Raw genomic sequence first — 15553 nt, forward strand, 5'->3', positions numbered from 1 at the left:
TGGCGTGTGGTCTTATTATAGTGTAGATAGACCATCTGTCAAGTTTCATCGCATTCGGAGTTCGTCTGATAGCCCAATCGTTAAACTATATCGGCACTATAGCCGGTCAAACGTCGGACGTTTTCGGCCTCCGGAACAGTCGTCGGGCTCTCTCTCTTCTCTTCTCTCACCTCGAGACCGTCTATACAGTCTACCTCTCACCGCCAGCCCCTACCTAACCTCTCTCGTCAGTCCGCGGACCTCCTCCCGCGCGCATCCGAAAGCTGTCCCGGACCCGACCCGGGCAGTCGCCACCGTTGTGTCCGGATCATCCCCAAACATCTGCAAAACATCTCTGTTTTGTTATTTGGACTCCCTAACTATTTTTGTTCGCGACCGTCCGATTTTGATCTAAGGCTCCAGATAGCCCCTAACCTTTTTCACCTGATGTATATATTTGGTCCAACCCTAAGAATCAGGAACTCTGTCCCATCCACCCTCCTGCCCGCCGCCACCTACCTCTCTTCCTCGGGATCCCCTCATTCCCCCGATCCAATCCAACCAGAGCACTCCACTCATCCCCTCGATCCCACCAAGTTGCTGCCAGAGCCCCGAGCTCCTTCGTCCACGTCCATGTCGCCTCCGACCTCCTCGCGACCCCGAGCTCCAATTCACCTCGCCGCCATCGGGAACCGGTGTCCCACGGCCGGATTCGTCAAGTCCACCAGACCAGCAGCGCCGCCGCGCCCAGGCTCCACCGCCATGGCCGCCCCTTGATTCTTCGCGTCGTGCCCGACCTCCTCCTGTGCCGCCTGTGCTTCTTCCCCAGGCGCCCGAGGCCTGCCTCTTCTCCCCTCGATCATGAGTTGATCGTGAAGCTGTCTGAGGCCTGCATCACCCGACGACCGGCGCCGCTACCGCCGTGGCCTCAAGCCGCCCTCGCCCTCCTCCGAGTGTCGCCGCCTTGGCCTCCAGCTCCGCCCAGCCGCTTGCCTTCCTCCCCTGCACCTCGCCGGTTTGAGCGGCCGCTGCATCGCCTGGAGTAGCCGCGCCCTGCCGCCTGCTGCCTCCTCTGCTTCGCCTGCAAGCCCGCTTCCTCGCCAAGGCCTGTCGCTGCAAGCCCTGCCGCGCTGAACCACTGTGTCCCCCCCTGCTTTGTCAGGGCACAAGCGACGCCAGGCCGCGTTGACCGATCTAGCGCAGCCACATCGATCCAGTGCCTGTTGACCGCGCCCTGGGCCACTCCTTGCGCCAAGGCCCAGCACAGCCGCCACCCTCAGCCGGCCTATTGGCCCAACATGAGGCTCCAGTGCCCCTGCTCCTGTTGGGCCAGACAGATGCGGCCCATTGGTGGGTTTTTTTAGTTCCATGTTTTTTGCTATTTATCCCAGGTTTTACAGATTTGCAGAAAAACCCCTAAGCTCCATGCATATCATAACTCACAAACAGCGCATCATCTTAAAACAAATTATATATGTAACTTGCTTAGAATTTTGTCTAGTTTCATAATATGCAACTTTCATGCATGTTTAAAATGCTGTTTGTTTTAATTTGTTTAAATAACTTGCTAAAATGCTTTAATTCATAACTAAATAACCGTAGCTCCAAATTTAATAAACTTTATATGTAAATGGGGTGGAAAAATGCCTAGATTATCATGGTAGCCTTACTTTGCATGTTTAACAACTATAAAATATGGTTTAGGGCAGAACAGTACCAAACCTAAAATTATGCACATGAGGAGTTTCCGGACTTGTGGTTTGTTGTTCCGGCCTCATTTAAACTTGCATAGTTAGGTAGTTTAATTATGCTTCACCCTCTTTCCATGCTAAGAAATTTAATGTTGTTGGGTACATAAACGAGAGAGAGCTAAATAAGTCACGTAGTGTTTTGTCAATATGCAACGGAGTTGCATGTTGAGCTCCACTTAATTTGTAGGATTGTTTGTGCATTTTGCCATGCCATGCTCCTTTAAACCAGACATGCATCATAATTGTTTGTGCATCATGCCATGTCTATGTGTTGGTTGTTTACAATGTTGTTTGCTTATTTTCGGGTTGCCTTTCTCGTGAGCTTCGGTTCCGTTCCGGAGTTGTGAGGATCTGTTCGACTTCGTCCGTGTGTCTTCTTCATGGACTCGTTCTTCTTCCTTGCGGGATTTCAGGCAAGATGACCATACCCTCGAAATCACTTCTATCATTGCTTGCTAGATGCTCGCTCTTTTGCTATGCCTGTGCTGTGATACCTACCACTTGCTTATCATGCCTCCTATATTGTTGAACCAAGCCTCTAACCCACCTTGTCCTAGCAAACAGTTGTTTGGCTATGTTACCGCTTTGCTCAGCCCCTCTTATAGCATTGTTAGTTGCAGGTGAAGATTGAAGTTTGTTCCTTGTTGGAACATGGAGATGTTGTTCCTTGTCGGAACATGGTTACTTGTTGGGATATCATGATATATCTTATTTAATTAATGCATCTATATACTTGGTAAAGCGTGGAAGGCTCGGCCTTATGCCTGGTGTTTTGTTCCACTCTTGCCACCCTAGTTTCCGTCATATCGGTGTTATGTTCCCAGATTTTGTGTTCCTTACGCGGTTGGGCTATTATGGGAACCCCTTGACAGTTCGCCTTGAATAAAACTCCTCCAGCAATGCCCAACATTGGTTTTACCATTCGCCACCTAGCCTCTTTTTCCCTTGGGTTTCGCAGACTCAAGGGTCATCATTATTTTAACCCCCCCCCCCCCCCCCCCGGGGCCAGTGCTCCTCTGAGTGTTGGTCCAAACTAGAGTCCTGTGCAGCGCCCCCTCAGGGAAACTCGAGGTTTGGTTTTAGTTGTATGGAGCACTCATCTGAGTGTGCCCTGAGAACGAGATATGTGCAGCTCCTATCGGGATTTGTCGGCACATTCGGGCGGTGTTGCTGGACTTGTTTTATCATTGTCGAAGTTGTCTTGTAGAACCAAGATACCGAGTCTGATTGGAATGTCTCGGCAGAAGGTATATCCTTCGTGGACCGTGAGAGCTTGTGATGGGCTAAGTTGGGACACCCCTGCAGGGTTTTGAACTTTCGAAAGCCATGCCCGCGGTTATGGGCAGATGGGAATTTGTTAATGTCCGGTTGTAGAAAACCTGAAGTTGACCTTAATTAAAATATATCAACCGCGTGTGTAACCGTGATGGTCTCTTTCTGGCGGAGTCCAGGAAGTGAACACGGTGTTGGAGTTATGTTTGACATAGGTTGTTCTAGGATCACTTCTTGATCATAGTTTCTCGATCGTGCTTTGCCTTCTCTTCTCGCTCTCATTTGCATATGTTAGCCACCATATATGCTAGTCGCTTGCTGCAGCTCCACCTCATACCTTTACCTTACCCATAAGCTTAAATAGTCTTGATCGCGAGGGTGTGAGATTGTTGAGTCCTCGTGACTCACAGATACTTCCAAAACTAGCTTGCAGGTACCAATGAGTCCGTGCAGATGATGCAACCAAGCTCAAGGAGGAGCTCGATGAAGATCTTGTCCTTTGTGTTGTTTCGTTCTAGTTGATCAGTAGTGGAGCCCAGTTGGGGTCGATCGGGGGACCTGGTCGCATGGGGTTCTTCTTTTATTTTGGCTCCGTAGTCGGGCCTTGATTGTATATGGATGATGTAATGCTTTATTCATGTATTTGTGTGAAGTGGCGATTTTAAGCCAACTATGTATCTCTTTCCCTTATGTATTACATGGGTTGTGTGAAGATTACCTCACTTGCGACATTGCTTTCAATGCGGTTATGCCTCTAAGTCGTGCTTCGAGACGTGGGAGATATAGCCGCATCGAGGGCGTTACAAGTTGGTAATCAGAGCCATCCCCGACCTTAGGAGCCCCCACTGCTTGATCGAATTAGCGGACGTTGTTGAGTCTAGAAAAATGTTTTGAGTCATTTAGGAATTATATATCGGAGAGTTCAGGAATTCTTTTTACTCCCCAGTCCCTTCATCGCTCTGGTAAGGCATCCTAACGTAGAGTTTTGACTCTTCTCTTCTCAAATTTCACTACAAAAAAATTTTAGGATCACGCGGGTATCTTGGAATCGTTCCGATGGTTTTGTGACGAGAACATTGTTCTTGGTGCCTCCTGACATTTAGGGGTTGTGGCAGTGTCCCGGGGAGTTGAGCTCCGAGGTGTTGTCGTCACAATTTTATCGTTGCAGTTCTGGAATACCTGAGTTTAGTTTCGCCGGCATTGAGAATCTCTTTTATGCAGTTGTTGGTGAGATAACCTCGACGCCACCCAGTACTGGGGCGGGAGTTCGGGAGTATCGCCATAACTCATATAACGGATGCTTTTCGAAGGTTGAGGTAGACGATTTCCGAAAGTTTCTTGGTTATGTGTTGAAGGATGGATACAATTGGATGTAGGATTTGCTAGTTTTGGGTGAGATATTATGCTTCCCCTGTATCCCCAACACCTGATTGCATAACCGGAAAGTTTCGGGAGTTTATAAGTGGGAATTCAAGTAGCTCTTAGGATATCTTTCCGACAGATGTATGATATGAAATTGGGGTTCGATGTCTAGTGGTCCGCCTATCCACGGTTGGTTTTACAGTGGTCTCGTTGTGTCTTAAAGAGTCCTTGGCTATGCCGACTCGGGGACGCTTCGTATGTCATGTGCACTGCCTTGTACATGATGGTGATGTACGATCGAGCCCGTGTAGGCCCCACCACGAAAACTTCGGATGAAATCTCTAGCATATGTTTGTTCCGGCTTATTTTGCAAGCCAATCCTTTGTTGTGTTTTGAGTTGTGGTATTCGAGTTGCTTCGAAGTCAAATGTTGATTCCATCCCTTCTCTAAGTGGTGTTCTCATATTCCTATGTGAATACTAATCATCGAGATTGTCTTGTCAATCCTTTTCAACTGGCGTGTTTCCCTTCAAGTGGATCCGAACATTTCAACATCCGCAAGATCAAGTATCAGTTCTTCTCAACGTTGTTTGTTTCATCCGTCTCCAAGTTGTCTTTGTTTTCCGACCCACCCACCCTTTTTCTTCGAGGACTCGAATTTCTTAATCAAGTATCCATCTTATTCATGTGAAGCCTCTTCTTTCTTTTCAATCAATGTTCTTACCCGGTGATGCTCATGAAGATTTTAACGGAGTTTCTAGTTCACCATTATTCATTCTTTTTTCTTCTTCGATGGAACCAAGTCAAGCTTGTGGATCATATCCTTTTTCCTCGTTTCAAATACCTTTTCTTACCGGTGCACCTCTTTATCATTCCACTTCTCGCTATTTATTGTTCCGGAGTGCTCAAGATATCTCGAAGATTCATGTTTCCACTCTGCTTTCGTTCAAGATCTTTCGAGGATGTCACCTCATTCAAGCCTTTTAATTCAACCGGCGCAATCTCTCTTTTTAATTGTTCTATGGTGTTTCTTTTAAGTGAGCCCTAACCCACAGGTCTTTTCCCAGGATCTTACCTGACTCTTCTTATTTTTCCGGAGTTATTCTCAAATTCTTTTCGAAGTTTGACGTAAGAATGAGTTATCATCAGTCAAATGCCTTTCTCCAAGATCGGTTAATTTCTTTTCATCATTGGTTCAACCTCTTCGTTTTTTTTGGGATTCTCCCGGAGTGCCTCAATAATTCATGGTGGTGTTTCTCGTCGTCATGCTCAGATTTTGAAGACCGAAGAAGAGTGTTCCTCCATATTTTTTTCGCTCTCTCAAGGATCAATGGCTCTAGCTTTGTGTCATCCTCTCATAATTGTTTTCGATTGTGAGATATTCTTTTCATCCTTCCGGAGCAATTCAGGAGTCTTTTCAGGTTGATTATCCGGAGTCCATCATTTCAGGTTTTTTTTAATTCTCAGCTTTCAGCTCTTGTTCTCCAAATCTTACCGGTGCATCAATCAAGGATTCTCTAATCAGCTCGTGATCTATTCGTTATCTTGCATCTAAATTCTCTCAAGTGTCCTCATTCGTTTTCCAATTCTTACTAGTGATTCATCTCTTTTCTTCGTTCATTTTAATTCTTACGGTGGTCCATTCAAGAATTCTATTTCGTTGTTTTTTCTATCAATCCATTCGTTATTTCCGAATCCTACCGGTGGTTCATTGAAGACCTTCCCAAGTTGCGCTATATCTATCTTCATCCTTGCTACGAGAATAAGTGGTATGCCAAATCCACTGCTTGTCATCAATTTAACTTGGTGAAGGATACGCATAACGTAATTCTTATTCTTGCTTCATCCAACTGTTTAATTCCTTATTCCGGAGGTTCACCAAACTCTCAGTTTCTATTGTTTCATCTTTTCTTTTCCGGAGTTCCAAGCTCTCTCAAATATATCGTCGTGAAGGTCCATCTAATCATTGCAAGGTTTCACCTTGTGTTTTCAAATTCTCTTTCCTTTCGTTTGATCTTCCTTTTGTTTTCCGGAGTTCTTCATGGAGGCTCAACATGATGGTTCATCAAGGATTTAAATTCCTTCTCCAAGTGTTCATTGAGATTCTTTTCAAAGGAGCTCAAGTTTTCTTCATCTTGCAATCCGGAGTGCAATTCTTTCTTCTGTATCATTGGAGGTGGTATGAAGTCATTCTTGATAATTTGAGTTCATGCTTCATGATTCACATATTGTTAAGAATGAGTTATTTTAAATCCATCAATCTCGTCATTTGAGTTATCTTGGGTTATATTTCACCTAAATCTTTCCCTAAGGATTTTGCTATTAATGGTGATAATATATGATCCAAGTTCTTCATCTATCCTCCCGGTGAAATAATTATCTCGTCTCATCGGTCATACCAATCCAATTCTTTTCCCGTGAGTGGCAGTTTGTCACCTCATAATTTGACATGTATTCCATAAGACCATATCAAGCTTATTCTTTTCGTTGTTGGTTTTCCAACAACTCCGTTCGACCCTTCTCCTAAAGATGCCTTTTCAAGCTCTTTTGTGGCAGAAGTTGGCTTCTTCTTCTCCATTCTCCTATTTCAATTATCTATCTTCTATTCTTTTGTTCCGGGGGCATTGTAATGTTGCTCTTTTCAACCCATCATCTCGTTTTGTCAAAGATCATGTTCTTTTCGTGCTTATCCATTTAACCGGAGTGTTGTGCCCTTTTGCTCAAGTTCTTTTCGCCTTATCAAGCCTTGCATCTCTTATCAACCGGAGTGCTGTCTGAGATCTTTCTTACCCCTTGTTCCATTCATTCAATAGTTCCGAAGGCAGTGTATTGTGATTTCATCAAGTATCTTCTCATCTTACCAAGTTCTTATTCAATTCCTTTTCTTTTCAATCGGAGTGCTGCCCGAAGTTGTTCTTCCTTGTCCCTCTTTTTTAACGGAGTGTTTTCAACTTCGTTCATCTCCGTTGTATTATTTTCGCGAAATGGCTTAACCTTTTCAAGGTTCTTTGGTTTCACTCGCTTGTCAAAGAAGCAACTTAGTTTTTCCTCTTCTATTTCTCTTCCGTTTTTCCCTCCAGTGTCATTCTAGATCTCGGGATGAGATCCTCTTGTAGTGGTGGAGTGTTGTAACACCCCGAGACCGTTGTGCCAGGGGTCCTCCAGTTATTCGCCGGCGTTGCCATGTCATTTGCTTGCATGTTGCTTTTCATCATGCCATCATGTGCATTCCATCATCATGTTTTCGAAACTTGCATCCGTCCCGGCCTCCTCGTTCTCTCTGTTGTCCGTTCTGAGCCCAGATACACTTGCACGCACCCGTGGCATGTCCGAAATATTATTTTATAAGTGGCTGGAAAATGTTCTCGGAATGGGTTGAAAGTTGGCGTGTGGTCTTATTATAGTATAGATAGACCGTCTGTCAAGTTTCATCGCATTCGAAGTTCGTCTGATAGCCCAATCGTTAAACTATATTGGCACTATAGCCGGTCAAACGTCGGACGTTTTTGGTCTCCGGGAACAGTCGCCGGGCTCTCTCTCTTCTCTTCTCTCAGCTTGAGACCGTCTATACAGTCTACCTCTCACCACCAGCCCCTACCTAACCTCTCTCGTCAGTCCGCGGACCTCCTCCCGCGCGCGTCCGAAAGCTGTCCCGGACCCGACCCGGGCAGTCGCCACCGTTGTGTCCGGATCATCCCCAAACATCTGCAAAACATCTCCGTTTTGTTATTTGGACTCCCTAACTATTTTTATTCGCGACCGTCCAATTTTGATGGAAGGCTCCAGGTAACCCCTAACCTGTTTCACCTGATGTATATATTTGGTCCAACCCTAAGAATTAGGAACTCTGTCCCATCCACCCTCCTACCCGCCGCCACCTACCTCTCTTCCTCGGGATCCCCTCATTCCCCGATCCAATCCAGCTGGAGCACTCCACTCATCCCCTCGATCCCACCAAGTTGCTGCCAGAGCCCTGCCTCGTGCGCCCGCGCAAGGAGACGAGCCCTCTCTTGCAGCCCGAGCTCCTTCGTCCACGTCCGTGTCGCCTCCGACCTCCTCACGACCCCGAGCTCCAGTTCACCTCGCCGCCATCGGGAACCGGTGTCCGCGGCCGGATTCGTCAAGTCCACCAGACCAGCAGCGCCGCCGCGCCCAGGCTCCACCGCCATGGCCGCCCCTTGATTCTTCGCATCGTGCCCGACCTCCTCCTGTGCCGCCTGTGCTTCTTCCCCAGGCGCCCGAGGCCTGCCTCTTCTCCCCTCGATCATGAGTTGATTGTGAAGCTGTCCGAGGTCTGCATCACCCGACGACCGGCGCCGCTACCGCCGTGGCCTCAAGCCGCCCTCGACCTCCTCCGAATGCCGCCGCCTTGGCCTCCCGCTCTGCCCAGCCGCTTGCCTTCCTCCCCTGCACCTCGCCGGTTTGAGCGGCCGCTGCATCGCCTGGAGTAGCCGCGCCCTGCCGCCTGCTGCCTCCTCTGCTTCGACTGCAAGCCCGCTTCCTCGCCAAGGCCTGCCGCTGCAAGCCCTGCCGCGCTGAACCACTGCGTCCCCCCTGCTTCGTCAGGGCACAAGCGACGCCAGGCCGCGTTGACTGATCCAGTGCAGCCACATCGATCCAGTGCCTGTTGACCGCGCCCTGGGCCACTCCTTGCGCCAAGGCCCAGCGCAGCCGCCACCCTCAGCCGGCCTATTGGCCCAACGTGAGGCTCCAGTGCCCCTGCTCCTGTTGGGCCAGACAGATGCGGCCCATTGGTGGTTTTTTTAGTTCTATGTTTTTTGCTATTTATCCCAGGTTTTACAGATTTGCAGAAAAAACCCTAAGCTCCATGCATATCATAACTCACAAACAGCGCATCATCTTAAAACAAATTATATATGTAACTTGCTTAGAATTTTGTCTAGTTTCATAATATGCAACTTTCATGCATGTTTAAAATGCTGTTTGTTTTAATTTGTTTAAATAACTTGCTAAAATGCTTTAATTCATAACTAAATAACCGTAGCTCCAAATTTAATAAACTTTATATGTAAATGGGGTGGAAAAATGCCTAGATTATCATGGTGGCCTTACTTTGCATGTTTAACAACTATAAAATATGGTTTAGGGCAGAACAGTACCAAACCTAAAATTATGCACATGAGGAGTTTCCGGAATTGTGGTTTGTTGTTCCGGCCTCATTTAAACTTGCATAGTTAGGTAGTTTAATTATGCTTCACCCTCTTGCCATGCTAAGAACATTTAATATTATTGGGTACATAAACGAGAGAGAACTAAATAAGTCACGTGGTGTTTCGTCAATATGCAACGGAGTTGCATGTTGAGCTCCACTTAATTTGTAGGGTTGTTTGTGCATTTTGCCATGCCATGCTTCTTTAAACCGGACATGCATCATAATTGTTTGTGCATCATGCCATGTCTATGTGTTGGTTGTTTACTATTGTAACACCCTCGATGCGGCTATATCTCCCACATGTCGAAGCACGACTTAGAGGCATAACCGCATTGAAAGCAATGTCGCAAGTGAGGTAATCTTCACACAACCCATGTAATACAATAAGGGAAAAGAGATACATAGTTGGCTTACAATCGCCACTTCACACAAATACATGAATAAAGCATTACATCAACCAGATACAATCAAGGTCCGACTATGGAACCAAAATAAAAGAAGACTACCCCAAATGCGACAAGGTCCCCGGTCGACCCCAACTGGGCTCCACTACTGATCAACTAGAACGAAACAACACAAAGGAGCTCAATCCCCAAACGTCTACAAAACGTCTACGTTTTGTTATTTGGAATCCCTAGCCTATTTTTCCTGACCGTCCAATTACGATCGGAGGGACGAGTTAGCCCCTAACCTATCCTACTCGCTATATATATTAGTCTAACCCGAGACCAAATCCCTAGTTTCTAGGGATCCCCCTAGCTGCCGCCGCCACTCTTCCTGTCTCCTCCCGATCCACCTGCTCCTCTCTTTCCACGCCTGACCAACCCTCCATCCCGATGCACCCACCACCTTCCTCGGCCCTGCCCGGCGCTCCACCCCCCCAGAAAGCAGTAGTGCCCGAGCGCTCCTCTCCTCGCCGGTGCGCCCCCCCCCCTCCATTCCGGCGCCGGGAACGGAACCCCCGCGCCCGGACTATGATGTTTGCTTCTTTCCGGGTTGCCTTTCTCGTGAGCTTCGGTTCCGTTTCGGAGTTGTGAGGATCCGTTCGACTTCGTCCGTGTGTCTTCTTCATGGACTCGTTCTTCTTCCTTGCGGGATTTCAGGTAAGATGACCATACCCTCGAAATCACTTCTATCTTTGCTTGCTAGATGCTCGCTCTTTTGCTATGCCTATGCTGCGATACCTACCACTTGCTTATCATGCCTCCTATATTGTTGAACCAAGCCTCTAACCCACCTTGTCCTAGCAAACTGTTGTTTGGCTATGTTACCGCTTTGCTCAGCCCCTCTTATAGCGTTGTTAGTTGCAGGTGAAGATTGAAGTTTGTTCCTTGTTGGAACATGGAGATGTTGTTCCTTGTTGGAACATGGTTACTTGTTGGGATATCACGATATATCTTATTTAATTAATGCATCTATATACTTGGTAAAGGGTGGAAGGCTCGGCCTTATGTCTGGTGTTTTGTTCCACTCTTGCCGCCCTAGTTTCTGTCATATCGGTGTTATGTTCCCGGATTTTGCGTTCCTTACGCGGTTGGGCTATTATGGGAACCCCTTGACAGTTCGCCTTGAATAAAACTCCTCCAGCAATGCCCAACATTGGTTTTACCATTCGCCACCTAGCCTCTTTTAACCTTGGGTTTTGCGGACTCAAGGGTCATCATTATTTTAACCCCCCCCCCCCTGGGCCAAGGCTCCTCTGAGTGTTGGTCCAAACTAGAGTCATGTGCAGCGCCCCCTCGGGGAAACTCGAGGTTTGGTTTTAGTTGTATGGAGCGCTCATCTGAGTGTGCCCTGAGAACGAGATATGTGCCGCTCCTATCGGGATTTGTCGGCACATTCGGGCGGTGTTGCTGGACTTGTTTTATCATTGTCGAAGTTGTCTTGTAGAACCAAGATACCGAGTCTAATTGGAATGTCTCGGGAGAAGGTATATCCTTCGTTGACCGTGAGAGCTTGTGATGGGCTAAGTTGGGACACCCCTGCAGGGTTTTGAACTTTCGAAAGCCGTGCCCGCGGTTATGGGCAGATGGGAATTTGTTAATGTCCGGTTGTAGAAAACCTGAAGTTGACCTTAATTAAAATATATCAACCGCGTGTGTAACCATGATGGTCTCTTTCCGGCGGAGTCCGGGAAGTGAACACAGTGTTGGAGTTATGTTTGACGTAGGTTGTTCTAGGATCACTTCTTGATCATAGTTTCTCGATCGTGCTTTGCCTTCTTTTCTCGCTCTCATTTGCGTATGTTAGCCACCATATATGCTAGTCGCTTGCTGCAGCCCCACCTCATACCTTTACCTTACCCATAAGCTTAAATAGTCTTGATCGCGAGGGTGTGAGATTGCTGAGTCCCCGTGACTCACAGATACTTCCAAAACCATCTTGCAGGTGCCAATGAGTCCGTGCAGATGACGCAACCAAGCTCAAGGAGGAGCTCGATGAAGATCTTGTCCTTTGTGTTGTTTCGTTCTAGTTGATCAGTAGTGGAGCCCAGTTGGGGTCGATCGGGGGACCTGGTCGCATTTGGGGTTCTTCTTTTATTTTGGCTCCGTAGTCGGGCCTTGATTGTATCTGGATGATGTAATGCTTTATTCATGTATTTGTGTGAAGTGGTGATTGTAAGCCAACTATGTATCTCTTTCCCTTATGTATTACATGGGTTGTGTGAAGATTACCTCACTTGCGACATTGCTTTCAATGCGGTTATGCCTCTAAGTCGTGCTTCGACACGTGGGAGATATAGCCGCATCGAGGGTGTTACAGATGATCATCACACTTTTATTTTCTTACAACTCAACAATTACAACTCGATACTTAGAACAAAATATGACTCTATGTGAATGCCTCCAGCGGTGTACCGGGATATGCAATGAATCAAGAGTACATGTATGAAAGAATTATGAACGGTGGCTTTGCCACAAATACGATGTCAACTACATGATCATGCAAAGCAATATGACAATGATGAAGTGTGTCATAATAATGGAACGGTGGAAAGTTGCATGGCAATATATCTCGGAATGGCTATGGAAATGCCATAATGGGTAGGTATGGTGGCTGTTTTGAGGAAGGTATATGGTGGGTGTATGATACCGGCGAAATGTGCGCGGTATTAGAGAGGCTAGCAATGGTGGAAGGGTGAGAGTGCGTATGATCCATGGACTCAACATTAGTCATAAAGAACTCATATACTTATTGCAAGAATCTACAAGTTATCAAAGCAAAGTATTACGCGCATGCTCCTAGGTGGATAGATTTGTAGGAAAAGACCATCGCTCGTCCCCGACCGCCACTCATAAGGAAGACAATCAATAAATAAATCATGCTCCGACTTCATCACATAACGGTTCACCATACATGCATGCTACGGGAATCACAAACTTTAACACAAGTATTTCTCAAATTCACAACTACTCAACTAGCACAACTTTAATATCACCATCTCCATATTTCAAAACAATTACAAGCATCAAACTTCTCATAGTATTCGACACACTCATAAGAGAATTTTATTATTAATCTTGTATACCTAGCATATTAGGATTATTTAAGCAAATTACCATGCTATTTAAGACTCTCAAAATAATATAAGTGAAGCATGAGAGATCAATAGTTTCTATAAAACAAATCCACCACCGTGCTCTGAAAGATATAAGTGAAGTAATAGAGCAAAACTATATGACTCAAAAGATATAAGTGAAGCACATAGAGTATTCTAACAATTTCCGAATCATGTGTGTCTCTCTCAAAAGGTGTGTACAGCAAAGATGATTGTGTTAAACTAAAAAATAGAGACTCAAATAATACAAGACACTCCAAGCAAAACACATATCATGTGGTGAATAAAACTATAGCTCCAAGTAAAGTTGCCGATAGAAGTAGACGAAAGAGGGGATGCCTTCCGGGGCATCCCCAAGCTTTGGCTTTTAGGTGTCCTTAGATTATCTTGGGGGTGACATGGGCATCCCCAAGCTTAGGCTCTTGCCACTCCTTCTTCCATAATCCATCAAATCTTTACCCAAAACTTGAAAACTTGACAACACAAAACTTAAAGTAGAAAATCTCGTGAGGTCCGTTAGCGAAAGAAAACAAAAGACCACTTCAAGGTACTGTAATGAACTAATTATTTATTTATATTGGTGTTAAACCTACTTATTCCAACTTCTCTATAGTTTATAAACTATTTTACTAGCCATAGATTCATCAAAATAAGCAAACAACACACGAAAAACAGAATCCGTCAAAAACAGAACAGTCTGTAGTAAACTGTACCTAGCGCAAGATCTGGAAGTCCAAAAATTCTAAAATAAATTTCTGAACGTGAGGAATTTATCTATTAATCATCTTCAAAAAGAATTAACTAAATATAACTTTCCAAATAAAAATGGCAGCAGTTCTCGTGAGCGCTAAAGTTACTGTTTTTTACAGCAAGTTTAACAAGACTTTCCCCAAGTCTTCCTAACGGTTCTACTTGGCACAAACACTAATTAACACAAAAAACACAACCAAAACAGAGGCTAGATAAATTATTTATTACTAAACAGGAGAAAAAAAGCAAGGAATAAAAATAAACTTGGGTTGCCTCCCAACAAGCGTTATTGTTTAACGCCCCTAGCTGGGCATAAAAAGCAAGGGTAGATCTAGGTATTGCCATCTTTGGTAGGCAATCCATAAGTGGCTCTCATAATAGATTCATAAGGTAATTTAATTTTCTTTCTAGGGAAGTGTTTCATGCATTTTCTTAACGGAAATTGGAATCTAATATTTCCTTCATATCAATAATTGCACCAATCGTTCTAAGGAAAGGTCTACCAAGAATAATATGACATGAAGGATTGCAATCTATGTCAAGAACAATCAAATCTACGGGCACATAATTCCTATTTGCAACAATATAACATCATTAATTCTTCCCATAGGTTTCTTAATAGTGGAATCCGCAAGGTGCAAGTTTAAAGAGCAATCATCAAAATCACGGAAACCTAACAAATCACACAAAGTCTTTGGAATCGTGGAAACACTAGTACCCAAATCACACAAAGCATAGCATTCATGATCTTTAATTTTAATTTTAATAGTTGGTTCCCACTCATCATAAAGTTTTCTAGGGATAGAAACTTCCAACCCAAGTTTTTCTTCATAAGATTGCATCAAAGCATCAACGATATGTTTGGTAAACGCTTTATTTTGACTATAAGCCTGAGGAGAATTTAGCACGGATTGCGACAAGGAAATACAATCTATCAAATAGCAATTATCACAATTGAATTCCTTGAAATCCAAAATAGTAGGTTCATTAACATCTAGAGTTTTGATCTCTTCAATTCCACTTTTATCAAATTTAGCATCAAGATCTAAAGACTCCGAATTTTTGGAACGCCTTCTAGGTAAAGGTGGATCATATTCAGTCCCATCATTATCAAGATTCATATTGCAAAACAAAGATTTAATAGGGGACACATCAATAACTTTTAGATCTTCATCTTTATTATCATGGAAACTAGAAGAACACGCTCTTATAAAGGAATCTTTCTTAGCACGCATCCTAGCGGTTCTTTCTTTGCACTCATCAATGGAAATTCTCATGGCTTTGAGAGACTCATTGATATCATGCTTAGGTGGAATAGATCTAAGTTTCAAAGAATCAACATCAAGAGAAATTCTATCAACGTTCCTAGCCAACTCATCAATCTAAAGCAATTTTTCTTCAATCAAAGCATTGAAATTCTTTTGCGAAGTAATCAATTCTTTAATATTAGATTCAAAATCAGAGGGCATCTTATTATAATTTCCATAAGAATTGTTGTAGGAATTACCATAACTATTAGAGGAATTGCTAGGGTAAGGTCTAGGATTAAAGTTTCCTCTATACGCATTGTTACCAAAATTATTCCCACCAACAAAATTCACATCCATAGGTTCATTATTATTATCAATCAAAGTAGACAAAGGCATATCATTAGGATCAGAAGAAACACTTTTATTAGCAAATAATTTCATAAGTTCATCCATCTTTC

At 44.6% G+C, this 15553-nt stretch overlaps 1 long non-coding RNA gene across 1 annotated transcript; it reads left to right on the plus strand.

The window, feature by feature from the left end:
* The first annotated feature begins 418 nt into the window (after nucleotides 1-418).
* Nucleotides 419-3667, plus strand: LOC147975313 (uncharacterized). The gene is made up of 2 exons (XR_015600667.1): nucleotides 419-2143; nucleotides 3429-3667. It is a non-coding gene; the product is annotated as an uncharacterized LOC147975313 (long non-coding RNA).
* Nucleotides 3668-15553: the final 11886 nt, after the last annotated feature.

Source organism: Triticum urartu, chromosome 4A, assembly GCF_056163025.1.
Source record: "Triticum urartu cultivar PI428250 chromosome 4A, HENAU_Tu73, whole genome shotgun sequence".
Taxonomy (NCBI): Eukaryota; Viridiplantae; Streptophyta; class Magnoliopsida; order Poales; family Poaceae; genus Triticum; species Triticum urartu.